Source organism: Haemaphysalis longicornis, unplaced genomic scaffold (genome assembly GCF_048455015.1).
Source record: "Haemaphysalis longicornis isolate Haplotype H1 unplaced genomic scaffold, Haemaphysalis longicornis Haplotype H1 scaffold_6, whole genome shotgun sequence".
Classification (NCBI taxonomy): domain Eukaryota; kingdom Metazoa; phylum Arthropoda; class Arachnida; order Ixodida; family Ixodidae; genus Haemaphysalis; species Haemaphysalis longicornis.
This window is the reverse complement of record NW_027526407.1, coordinates 109,964,187-109,977,144: the sequence shown is the minus strand read 5'-3', so window position 1 is coordinate 109,977,144 and position 12,958 is coordinate 109,964,187. Positions and strand designations below refer to the sequence as shown.

Below are 12,958 nucleotides of genomic sequence, written 5' to 3'. Positions count from 1 at the left end.
TTTAAAGCCACGTCAGTTACCACCCCGAACAATTCTGCATTCGTACCACCCCAATTATTCAGCGAAGCGGTATATGCGTAATTACAAGTTTCTGATCCCGCGTTGAGCGAAAACTCGGCGAGTTAATTCGCCTTTTTGCTGGCAATGCGATATACGGCTCACATTGGTAGTTGGCGAATCGAAATCGTTAGGCGCTCAGTTTACTGTATGGCGTATTGCGGGGAAAAAAACTATAAAAACCGTTGACGCCTCAAGAGAAAATTTGGGTTTCTTTCGTTTGCCCGGAAAAATCTATCATACATTTATTGCGTGTTTGAAGCTGAAGCTGAAATTTTGTCACTTAACAGCAGTCATGCTTTTGTGTAACTTTTTCTACCTTTTGGAGTTGGCCATTTAGGTCTCAATACTTCGCTTTTCAAATTGCAATAAAATCCTCTCAGCCTATTTATCCACAGCCGGCCATTACTTATGACACTAGTAAAAGGTAGCTTCCGTTTCTATCTTTATTATCCTGTTTTAAAACCGTATTCTTAATGTGTTCCGCATTATCTTTAGTTCTTTGTCTCGGTGTACTCCGTTTTTGATCTCATACAGTCAACTGTAGCGCCAAACTCATCAACTAAAACCGCTCGGCCAATTTCACAAGACTTCTGTCGTGCCACATGTGGAGGGCTAACATTTTTCTCGGCAGATACTAGGCTACCAGCACGAGTTTAAGTTTAGGCGTTTTATTACTTGTTTTTTTTGTACAATTGCCGTTCAGGTGGCAGGTACTATTGCATGTTTTTTTATTAGTATTGCTCCCCAAATGCAGCGTAATCCTTCGGAATTTCGCAGCGCGGTGCTGAATACTCAAAATAGATAAACAACGTAGCACTCTGTAATGTTCTGGACAATACAACGGCTGACCAGGGAGTGCAGGAAACTTGTGTCGACAGTTAACGGTGACTCTGAACGTCTAATTTAACCACCTTCCGATATATAAATCTCGATCTTAACCACCTTCTGATATATACTAGGACTGTTTGTATAGGCGTTTAGCTTAGTGCGTGAGATTTCTTCGCAACGTTTCATTCCAAGTTAGCGGTTTAGCTCTTTACAGGATTGACGATAGCGTTCACGCCCTTTTAACGAAGGTTGGGCGAACTTTCAGCGAATGGTTTCAAGTACTTTCAACGCAATATTGAGGTAAGAAACCTTTCGGGCTTTTTCAACTTTTTTAGGAACGGATGGTGAAGGGTTTTACTTCCGCAGAGGCAGCGCTGCCTGCTTATCGAACGCTGTTCGTTCTTGTGCCCCTCATTATACGCAACCCCTTTATTGCATCGTGCTTTTTAACCGCGAATATGTGTAGTCGGCTTCCCCAATTTTCTTTTTTTGGTGAAGGCGCTTTGCTCGGCATCTCTCTTTACTTACTAGTCCCCAGAGACGCCGCTTTTTGGCAAGGGTCTTATGCCTCCCCACCACCGATACCTTTTATCACAAATTGCGCTTTTGTCCGTCCTTGTGATGATCTGGCGCCCGTTTCCGTAGCCGCACATTTACCTCGCTTTGGGATGGACGCGTATCGTTCACTGGAAGGAAGAAGAGCTGCAATTCGGCTAGCGTTGACGAGCATAGATGCATGAATAGGCACGAATACAACAGAAAAACCTACGCAGGACGCGCAGACACCACCAAATGTTGCTTCGCAAACAGATAAAAGTGTTACAAGCGCAGAATAAAACTTCCCAATAAAATTATTCTAGAACCAACACAAGCAACTGGCCTGTCGTATTTCCAAATATTGGCGTGTATAGAAAACCAGCCAGTTAAGTTCATTTTTTAGTATATTGGGTGAATCGTATTGTTTGAATTTGTGAATAATTTACACTTTGCTTCCAACCATTTGACCCTATCACTACTTGTGGTGACGCAGAAACGGTGGAATACTGTGTACATACTTGTAGGTAGCTACTCGCATGGGTTCCGAACAGACGGTTATCGCGGTCTCAACGACTAACTATTATTGTTAAGTAATCAGCTTGTTCTCAGATGCGACATGAGAGTAAAGATTCGCCAAAAGAACACCATCCGCGAACAGAGTAAAATCCCGCTTGAGAAAACTCTATTTTACTTTCTAATACCGCGAAATACTCGGCTGAACTAAAAAGAATCCTTAACAAAGTGTTAATCAAAACACATTTCCAAATTACCTCACCAAATTCTCTTAGCAATCAATCTTGAATAATTAGAGCACACACATCGGATGAATATGTTCCTCAGGGGGGAGGGGAGGTGGCCAAACATAAGTCATAAATTTTATTTTTTGGAGTTAATTTATTCAGCGAAGCGGTCGTCTTCACACTAGAAAAAATCGGCTTATCTCAAAACTGAATCTCGGGTACGTCTTATCTCTGTGCTCGTTAGGTGCACCGAAAAAACAATGTTAACAAAAGAAATTCGGAATCGGCTGTAGCAGGTACCATTAGGTTGTGAAAAGAAAAACGGCACGATTGTCCTTTCAAGCGCGGGTTTCAGAGCTACGCACAGATCAGTCGAAAACGTCCATCACTGTGCAATACCTGTCGCACTTTTCGAGTCGACATATATTGACCGTAAGCATGAAGGTTACAAGAAGGCATGTTCATGACTTCTAGCTCTGGTTGTCAGGAAGCCAGCTACTTTTTTTGTTTCGACTGGCATTATATTCAACTTTTTAGCGAATTTACAACGCACGTTTTACGCCGCCCCTGCTGTATTGAATTGAGTGTCGATGCTTCCAAGGAGCTGCTAAAATACACATGTACAGTATTATAGGGTTCCTTGACAGTGTCCTCAATATTGGTAGAGAAAGCTGCTTTACGCTCTAGATTGGCTTTCCCGAAAGTGTCAAGACACATCCTGAATTTAAAAATATGCATCTGCTTTGCTCATATTTCGACAAAAAAGCCACAGCTTTTATTACGTTTTATGTTACAGGACAGGAACTTGTGTACACAGGAAAATAACGTCGGGAAGTACAATATTTTTTGTACTCTTGCTGGCATCGCATACTTGGCTCCCGGGGCCGCCAATGAGCGACTACTCGCATTTCGCATGCGGGATCTTTGGCGTGGACATAGTCTGCAATGGTAAAAGGAAGCACTGGCAAAACTCTCAAAAAATTTCTACACGGTTTTACATTATTTAAGGCTTAATCAAAAGTGGCGGAACGTTCTCAATACTTCTGGATGAATCTGGGCTTCACAACGGTGTTGAGTCCATAAAGATAATAAATATAGGAGACATCATCAGAAGAAAAAGGCATGAAAAAGGCTATAATATGTTTGAAATAAAAGCCATACATGAAAGCGGTGGTTTTAAGGAAATGTTATGCCTCCACACAAGGACGTAAAACTGCAAGACGAAGGAATAAAAATGAAGAGGCGGTAGTTTGGAAACTTGCATATAGCGCTTGAATTGAACTTTTACGGAAACGTAAACAAGATATCTGGACCCTTAGCATACAGCGCACTTTATAGGCAATAAAACGCTTAACAGGAAAGAAAAAGTACAGAACAAAAGTTGGATATTCTGAGTTAGAAGTCTAACAACGTGCAATCTTACGGCGTCATAGCCATTTTGCACGTGTCGACCCACCTGATATAACGTTGTTCGAGTCATCAGCTGTAGAAGCAGTAAAGTATAGGTTTAACTCAATTTACATAAATTTAGTAGTCAACGATCAATACTACTTTAGACCGTATGCCTATATTCACTATTACTACGCTCTGGTAATGGATATCATATATTTACTCAAAATATATAAATAAAAACCTTCTACGATGCTAGAGTTATACTTTATGCCCTATGTACTGGCACATCAAATCTCCTTATATATCGTGTCAGTGTTATACATCTAAAATCCTTTGAAAACCGATCTCTCTTTTAGGAGTTGGAACTTCTATCAGGGTAATTTTCTGGACACCCAATGATAAATTTAAATACCTTATAGACTTTTATACATGCAATTTAAACAAGGTTCAAACATGCGCACTATTGGGTATTTTTGCGAAGAATAACAATAAAAAATTCAACGGTCCCCCCTAGTGAAGCATTTGTGGGGTGACGGAACCACTTTATAACAAGTACCATTACACCAACCAACCGGATATAGCAAACCGGCTGTAAATTTGAAGTTAACGGTAGAGGTCATTGCCCTGCAGTGGGCCGGAGTATGCTGTTGATCATTATGATGAGGATAATGATAATGTTGAAAATAAATTTTAAGTTTGGGTAAGAGGTATCATCAGGTTTATTAGCCAAAGTAAGTTAGCTGCGGAGACGAATGTAATCTAAGGTCGATTCTTCCTTTGTTAGGTGAACAATAGGAGAAGTTCCGTACTTGATATTATCTCAGCTAAATGGCCCTTGCATAATGATACAGTAGCGGTTGTGGGTATTTTAAACAGTTTTGTTTGATGGTTTTGATAAATAAAGTCACCGCATTTTTTTTGTGAAGAACTAGTCACAGGGGAAGATAATAGTCTAATATTCGAACTTTGAAGATGAACTACCTACTCAGGATAAATAAATAGTATTTGGGGCAATGATTGTATTGACAAATTGCGTAATTGTGTTGTTTCGGGGGACGGTGCTTGATAAAACAAGGGTCATAAGACCATTCGCAGTAAATTTAGTACTGCTAGAAGCCGTATTTGCATTCGTAAGCATACTGTGAGGAACTAGGCCCATTAACAGCATTCCTCAAAAACGCATTTGTATAGTTTTACCGCGCACGTCTACAGTACAGCGACACATTAGAGTTCATGGCCTAAATTTGTGTATTCGATGCAATGAGAAAGGCAGCAAATTGTTAGGAACGAGAAGAGGAGAAAGCTGAGAGCAAGAATTATCACACCAAAAAGCGAGGGCTGTCTTTACACGTTACGCTTCTTCAAAACTGTGTTGAATGCGGAGCTCGTTTGAGGTGTGGTTCTGCTGCCCGGATATTTTCAATATAATATAAAAATAAACATGGCCGTATTTACTTTTTTGATGATCGTACTCTAGTGCGGAAATGTGGATAGTTGACCGTACGCTTTTTATTACGGGAAAAAAAGGTCCCTTAGAACTTGAAAAATTATATTGAATGGGCGAGAACAGGTCCACCCCATAAACCGCGAGAGTAAGACTGGCTTTAGGATATATCGTATGCTCAAATGAGGAGAGCGAAAATATTGCTTGCATGAGCAGTGTTCATCTTCATTGTGAAGTTGTTATAACTTCGTCACAATATTTACTTACAATATGAATTATCGTGTGCATCGATATGGGCAATGCTTGCTTCTTGAAGAAAAACACCGCATTTTAAATCACGATCCATGTAGAGCAACACCTCGGTATGAAGATTGTAATCTGGAAGACAATAGATTGGTTCATTTGTATTTGGAACAATGCTTGCAAAGAAATGAGTTCAAATAGCTGACAAACACGGTTCGCTCATGGAGCATCCATGGCATAAATAGGGTTCCGGGTTTTCGGAGTATATTTCTCGTATAATTACAAACATGGTCTTCCCGGTTTATTTTTACAGAAGTTTTGCGTTTCCCGGAATTTAAATCTTTTAAATATCCAGTTCGCCTAAATACAGATTTTGTTTCATTTCATTTCAAATACTAGAAAGTGTAGATGAATGATACCTGAACACGAGACCTTCAGAACGCCCAGAACACGTGTTTGTTACAAATGCTTGCATAGCAGACCAAAAATTATGTACACACACACGAATAGTTAGAAAAAAATAAAGGATTTTCCGATAACAACCTTAACGCGTTTTGTATTACAGGCTACCGTACTTTCTTACATTTTTGCACTTATTGAAGCGCAGTGCATATGATTTATATTTCTCAGCATAGAAAATTCCCTTTCAACGTTTCGATGTCGGTAAAGTGAGAAGGCTGCGCGCTCTGCGACAACGTAGTCGCCACTGTTCCGTATGAGCTTTCCGAAACGAGAGACGTCCCACAATGTTACTTGTTTAATAGGTTTTGAAATACGGAAAATCTTTTATGAGCTAGCCTATATAAGCGTAGAGGATCATCCTTTATATAAGTGTACTTGCCTTGAAAGCGGACAAAGGCGCCTCATTGTGGGAGCAGTGCCCATTTGTAGTTATCGCCGAAAAGAACGAACGATGGGTGCCGTAACAACCTTACCGAATGCGGATCAAGCTTAGAATATTTTACTTTGCTGGCCTTCCGCTATAACACGGGGGTCTATTGCATGAACAATATGTATCGAAAATAATACGGACGGGTGGTTTTTGGACTTTTCCTCGGTATATACGCTTTAGCACTTGCTGTTTAGTAACTGCTAAACAGCGTGTTTGAGCATGTTTCCGCATGCTCACACACAAGAGAGTGTGTGAGCATGTTTCTCACAGCGTGAACTTTCGCATATTGGTACGGGGTGGCGGACACAATACATTAACCGTGAGAGATGTGAACGGTCTGTTTACTACATTACATGATGGCCATGACAGATCCCGCGAAGGCCGTGCCCCACACGACTTCGTTGTCGGGGAAGAGGTTCATGCCTCTAGTCTGCACTTTCCTGTTGGTCATCTTCGTCTGACATTTTGCACTCTTTGAAAGCAGTCATTTCGGCAGAGGCAGCGACAAAATTACGACTGGGATGAGATTAGGTGGTGTGTCGAGTATTAAACACCAAGGTAATGTCGCCACGTATAACGATGATGGGCTTGGTGAAGACTAGTCCCCAACATCGACGTTCGAAAGGCAACGACCAACTGATGAGAGTTCAAGAAACCACGCCGGAGAAAAGGAAGGGAGCCTACGCATTGTCCGAAGGTTTGACTGGTCATATCTTATGAGGTATCGATTGTTTTTTGTCGGCTTGTTACTAACTATAGAAATGGGGGGAAGCGGAAGGGGGGATTTTCGAGTGGTGTTCGTGGCGGTGCTGGGAATGACCGATACGGCCAACGTACATTCGGTGATTTTGCTGTTGCTGAGGCGCTGCAATGCGGGGGCCAAGATGCAGGGGCCACGTAACAGCGATAACACTTGCGATAACAGCGATAACAGCGATAACAGCGATGCACAAATATTTCTATACCCAGTAGAAACGGAGCATTAATAAAGAAGGAAGAAGCACCCAAATAACAACAGCCGCTCAACACTATTGGACATAAATGATAAAATGCGTAAACGTACGGTGAAACGCCGCGTTCTGCCCAACAGAGAAATTGCATTGCCTAGCTGTATTAGGCTGAAAAAGCCTTTGTACCTGCTTACAGCACCAGAACGTTGCACTGGAGATAGAGAGATTGGGTAAACATTTTTTTCGTTTCAGTAGAATTTTTGTCGAATCCTCATCAGTAAATACGACGTAGCGTGACTAAACACCGCGGCAAAAATTAAATGTTGTTATAACACTAAAGTCCCCCATTTTATTTGAGAAAGAAGCAGGTTAAATTTTTGTAACCCTTATTCAAACAATTGAAGCTGATTTAAACTAATAAATGCGATGAGACTTTCGACCTCGCTTTTGCGGTAGGTTAAAAAGGAATACCAAAATGGCGGTGGTAAGGTGTTTAAATACAGCACCGGGAGCGGCCAAAAGTCTTCACAAATGCAAGTAAAAAAAATGCTTAGCACATCTGCGCATAATGTTGAACTGGTTACGAAATGGTGTATAAACGTCGCCTGATGTGATGTGGCCTACGGATAGAGCACCCGAGTAGGTCCACCCATCGTCAAAGCCGCCGTAAATTTGCCATTTATATTTCCGTAGTATTCCGAAATCGTCCCGGCAGCTGGTTTTGTGGTGGTCATTTTCATGCATACTTAACGTCAACGTTTGTTACTAGGGGCAGGCCGCCACTGGCTTCTGGTCGGTCAATGCGTGAGTTAGTAAGAAAGTCGCCCGAATTTCTATTGCATCTCTAGGCAACGTTGGAGTTCGGCAACAAAAATTTTTAAGCGTTCACTTTTAGTAAGGATTTTGTGATGCCTTGTAGTACGGCTGACACACTCTGAGTGGATGCCGAGTAAATTATAATGATTACATTTTGCAGATTAGAGTTTGGTGCTGTATGCCAAAAGGTTAAGTTCGGTCCAGTTGGTGGTCTCTCATAATAGCGTAGTCAAATAGAAGGTCTAAGATATTTATAACTGAACACACCTTGAGTAATCCTTGTGACGGTATTGGCGACAAACGCGGACTCCGAGCCGCCAACATAAGCTGTAACCTACCGTGGTGATGTGTTTTTAAGGGGAAGGGTAGAAACCTCAAACGGTGGCCGTCGGAGCCCAGGTCAAGCTCCGGCGGATGGGCTCCCGGTATGCTTCCGAGGCAGGGAGCTCCGGGACCTTTCAAAATGTCAGGGTAAGATTGGAGAACAAAGGACCCTCGTCCTCTGCTTTTATGCTATGCTATATGGTATTTTCACCCCCCCTCCAAAAAAAACGGGATCGGTCCCTGAAAAGTGGCCGCACAGAAGTACCTTTTCCCCCATTGCCATTGGTAACCTTTTCTGATCCCGATAATTTCCTTCGATTTCTTGTCTTCGAATCCCTCAGTCCTGCCCACGCTCTTAAATCGCAGAAGGTCTTCTTGATCGCAAACTATCTTGAAGCCATAATAAGAAAAATGTATACTGCCAAAATACAAAATTCTGCTGAACTCTTAATTAAGGCAACTCACAAGCAGCAGTCCACAAAGCTTCCAGTTCAGAGTAAACTGGCTGATCTAGATGTCAAGGTCACACTCCATCGAGCCTCAACAGCTCGAAGGGTGTGATATCTGAGCCAGATTTTCTGAACGAAACGGATGCGGATCTCTTTGCGGGCATGAAGGATCAGGGCGTCACTGCCGTGAGACGCAATACTATTCGCAGAGACGACAACGAGATTCCCACCAAGCACATCACCTTGACTTTTGACAGCGCAGTTCTTCCACAACACATAAATGCAGGCTTTATCCGGTGCTCCATCCGTCCCTACACCCCGAACCCGCGGCGCTGTTTTAGGTGCCGCTGTTAACGTGGACTTCGGCCGCATCCCGACATCAAACTCAATAGTGTCTTAATTCCTGTCAGAAACGACCAAACGTTTTTTGGTGTAGTCCTTGGTGAAAAGCATACGTTCGTTCCACATATAAAACAACTTAAACATAAATGCGCAAAGGGTATGACTATACTAAGTTTCTGTCCCACACTTGATATGGTGCTGACAAACAACTTCTTTTACTTGTTTATACTGGCCTGATAAATTCACAATTGCTCTATGGAAGTGTTGTTTCTGTGTCAGCAAGTAAAATATCTCTCAAAATTCTGGACCCAGTGCTTCATCTGGGGCTTCACCTGGCACGTGGCACCTTCCGCAATAGCCCAGTCGAAAGCCTCCATGTGGAGTGTAATAAGTATAACCTACAACGTCAGCAAGCATACACAGGTTTCCCTTATGCGTTTAAAATTTCATCCATGCCTCACTGTTCCTTTAAATGAATTGTTATGATACCTCCATGACTGAACTCCTGTAAATCGGCAATCGTTCTCGGCGCCTTTCCCTTACACAGTTAGAGAGGAAGCGTCAAAGCTTGCTGTCTCCTTTTTAGATATCATCCAAACTTCTCTAACAGATTTATAGTACCATGCCATCTTCGCCCTGTATCATGCGACGCAATTTTCACACAGATAGATAAAAACCGACCTCCCGAATGTGAAATTCTGCAGCACTTCTTGTATTTGCAGTAGAAGAATCAGTGTTCTGAATTTTATACGGATGCCTCTAAAACTGCCACCTCGGTGACCTGCGCAGCGCACAGACCCGGCCTTAATGTCACTAAATCTCTGGATAGCAATACTAGTATCGTTACGAGAGGCCTATGGTGTACTTCTTGTTGTTATTTATATACTTCAAAGCCACATCCTACAATATTATCTATACAGATTCCCTCAGTGCTGATCACGCATTGTCGGCAACAAAGTCTTCGAAAAACCATGTTGTCAATCTCATCATCAAGGGTATTAAGTCTGCGTATGTCTAGAAATTTGAACTGGTCCTTTACTTTGTCTAGAAGAACTTGTAGTTGGGTGAGTTGGTGGATCTTAGTGAATGAACACGGGCCTTCCGCGAAAAAGACGCCACACACAAGGTGGATGGGACGAGCGCAAACTCTCAACTAAATTTTATTCAACCGATTCAAAGATTGTAGTGATTGAAGGAATGCGCATGTGTGACCAGATAGTAGTGTACATATATGTGTGTGATCTGTTCAATAAAATTTAGTTGAGTGTTTGCGCTCGTCCCGTCCGTCCTGTGTGTGGTGTCTTTTTCACGCAAGGCCTGTGTTCATTCACCTTTACTGAGTTCCTGGCCACTGCGGTATAGCTGAGGACGAAGCCGCTGGTCAAATGGCTGCTGGTGCTACACTCTTGAATACAGTAGACATAACCACATTACCCTACACCGACGTGAAGCCACACATAAGACAACAACTTCGCAAAACATGGCAGACACACTGGAGTGAACAAACACAGAAAACGTTACACCAATAAAACCACACTTGGGACCACACACCACCCACATACGCAATAGATACACAGAAGTCGCCTTGGCTAGCTTACGAATAGAGCACACACATGCAGTGCACTCGCACCTTATCACTGGATCTCCAAGAACTCTGTGCAGCAGGTGCGGAGAGGCCCTTTCCGGGATCCACATCCTCATACATTGCAAGGCACTGGAAACAACACGACACTGACACCTCTCAAAACTATACAGACAACACAATCCACTACACCCATCGAACTTTTTAGGGGGAGACCCCATAATGACCCAAAACCTGTTCTTTTAGCATTCCTAGCCATGTCAAGTTTTTACAACCCATTACTTACCATGCATATTCACAACCTGGACCTTTAAAAAGTCATCTACATTGTCTTTTATGTCATTTCACGTATAAGTTAAGTGGACTTTTTAGTTGTATTTTGTTGAATCCTCTCGTCCTCATAAAAGAAATTTTCCTTCGCGCTGTTTGCCCGTAGTACGCGTTGCGCCAAAAAACCAACGATCTTTATCATTGACTAAAAATCGGTGTGGCATGTGCGATTCTCCTGAACCGGTGGTCTTGACGATATTGCATAGCTGCTTGCAATGCTTGACGTGTATTATTTGGAAAAGCAAATACTCAGTATAGCTAGTGTGTTTTCCGTAATTTAGTGTATTTTATATCTTTTCTTGTAAAATAGAAGAAGACGTACGGTACGTGTACATAGTTGTAAATACCAAAGGTAAAGCGCAATGCTATGATGATTAGGTTAAATTCCTCAATAAAATGTAGTAACTTAGATTCACTCGTCCTCGATGGAGATGTCGTCCGTAAACCTTTTGTAGTGCACAGGTGAAAAATGTTGATTGTCAAAAATGTTTGACTTCCGGCGTGCTCGCTTCGAATCATACTTCAATCCTAATTTAGACTTCCCCTTCGATTCAAACAAAGAAAGTGGGGAAAAACACAGTCTCCTTATCTGCTTAGTTATTTTCCAATCGGAATGGTATTTTGAATGGCGTAGGATTGGGTCCCACCCGAGGAGCCTGTTTTTTGAAATTTCGGTATTTTTAAAATAGTTATGTCTGTTTCAAAAACAAAAAAACTGGGCCACTCTTCTGTAAGACTTTCCCACCGTTTTTGACTCATGGCCTTCACCCTGTTTACCAAACAAGTCCCTAATTCCAAATTAATATGAAAAAAACCATACCAAACATGGGCTGAAGCATTTGTCACGTACAATGTGAACAATTCCAAACAAAGTGAATGGAGCCTTCCACTGCATAAAAACACACTCCTGCACTGCCTAGATAATTTAGGTTGTGGTTATGCACCTACGTCAGCTACTCTGTACCACAGGGCGTAATAACAATATTTTGCATATTAGAGAGTGCCTGTCAAGGCTACTGTCGTAACAAGACGGTATGCCAGTGTTCATTAAAAAAGGGTTAGGTTAAAAATTTTTCCCATATACTGTTTTGAAGGCCTAAAACGTTATTAGTCAGTGGGGATGGTTTTTTTATCGGTAAAATGCTAAGTTGCCGTTTTTAGACAGACTTTTTAACCCTGCCTGTGCTACCTGTTAGCGTTCATGTGTCTCTGTGGGGTCTAGTCATACAATGTTGTAATTTACGAGCGAATCTCTACTCTGCGACATGATAGCTCATACGTCACGACGCATTGTTTTCCACGTGCAGGCACGCAAGCTGCGCATTTCTTTTTTATCGTTTCAGTTGTTCAGAGCTTCTATCCCATCCAGCTCTACCGGCTAGTCTATTGCAGAACAGTTGCTTTGCTTCCACATTATCGCCCAGTGGCGGTGGTGCCGTCTGCAACTGCGGTTCACCGCAAGCGAACCACCTACAAAAGCAAGAATATAAGGGCTGATTCGGCACTGATTGAGTTTACAGGGATGAAGGCAAGAAGAGCACAAGATGAACATTGGCGGAAAGTCTTTTCTGGTGGTCTTGGTTCTGCAGTGTCGGCATGTATGGAATGCGGGCTGTGCCGTTCATGAGCCCCGTACAGGGCAACAACAAAGGAACATTTATGAAAAGGGATAGCTCAAGGCCCCATGGGGAAGCTGAGGGAGGGAAGATGAAGATCTCAATAGAATCCCAACATGGAGGAGTCAAGAACAAATCGCCACAGCGCGGATAAAGTCTGTTTGATGCGGCCCTTAGGACGGATCCAGTTTTCGTAAGCGAGTACCCAGGCAGGCCGATGTGTCTCACGTGGGCCCACGAGACCTATGCAGTCCCATACAAGGTGATGGGTTGTTGGCTTCAGTGACTGCCCACATGCGTAGCAGACGTACGAAGGGTCGGATGGTGATGCCGCCGCGAAGGAAAGGTCTACGCAAGCTGCTGCCATGGAATTGCCTCTCCTCATTGTTCTAGTCGAGGCGTGCTTCCACCTG

At 42.6% G+C, this 12,958-nt stretch overlaps 1 long non-coding RNA gene across 1 annotated transcript in view; it reads right to left on the bottom strand.

The window, feature by feature from the left end:
* Positions 1-2,962: 2,962 nt before the first annotated feature.
* LOC144141878 (uncharacterized) overlaps positions 2,963-12,958 on the bottom strand; it is a 53,357-nt gene continuing 43,361 nt past the window's right edge. The window contains exons 5-6 of the long non-coding RNA XR_013316731.1: positions 5,269-5,379; positions 2,963-3,105 (exon numbers count right to left, since the gene is read on the bottom strand). This is a non-coding gene — a long non-coding RNA (uncharacterized LOC144141878). The remainder of the gene's footprint in view (positions 3,106-5,268; positions 5,380-12,958) is intronic.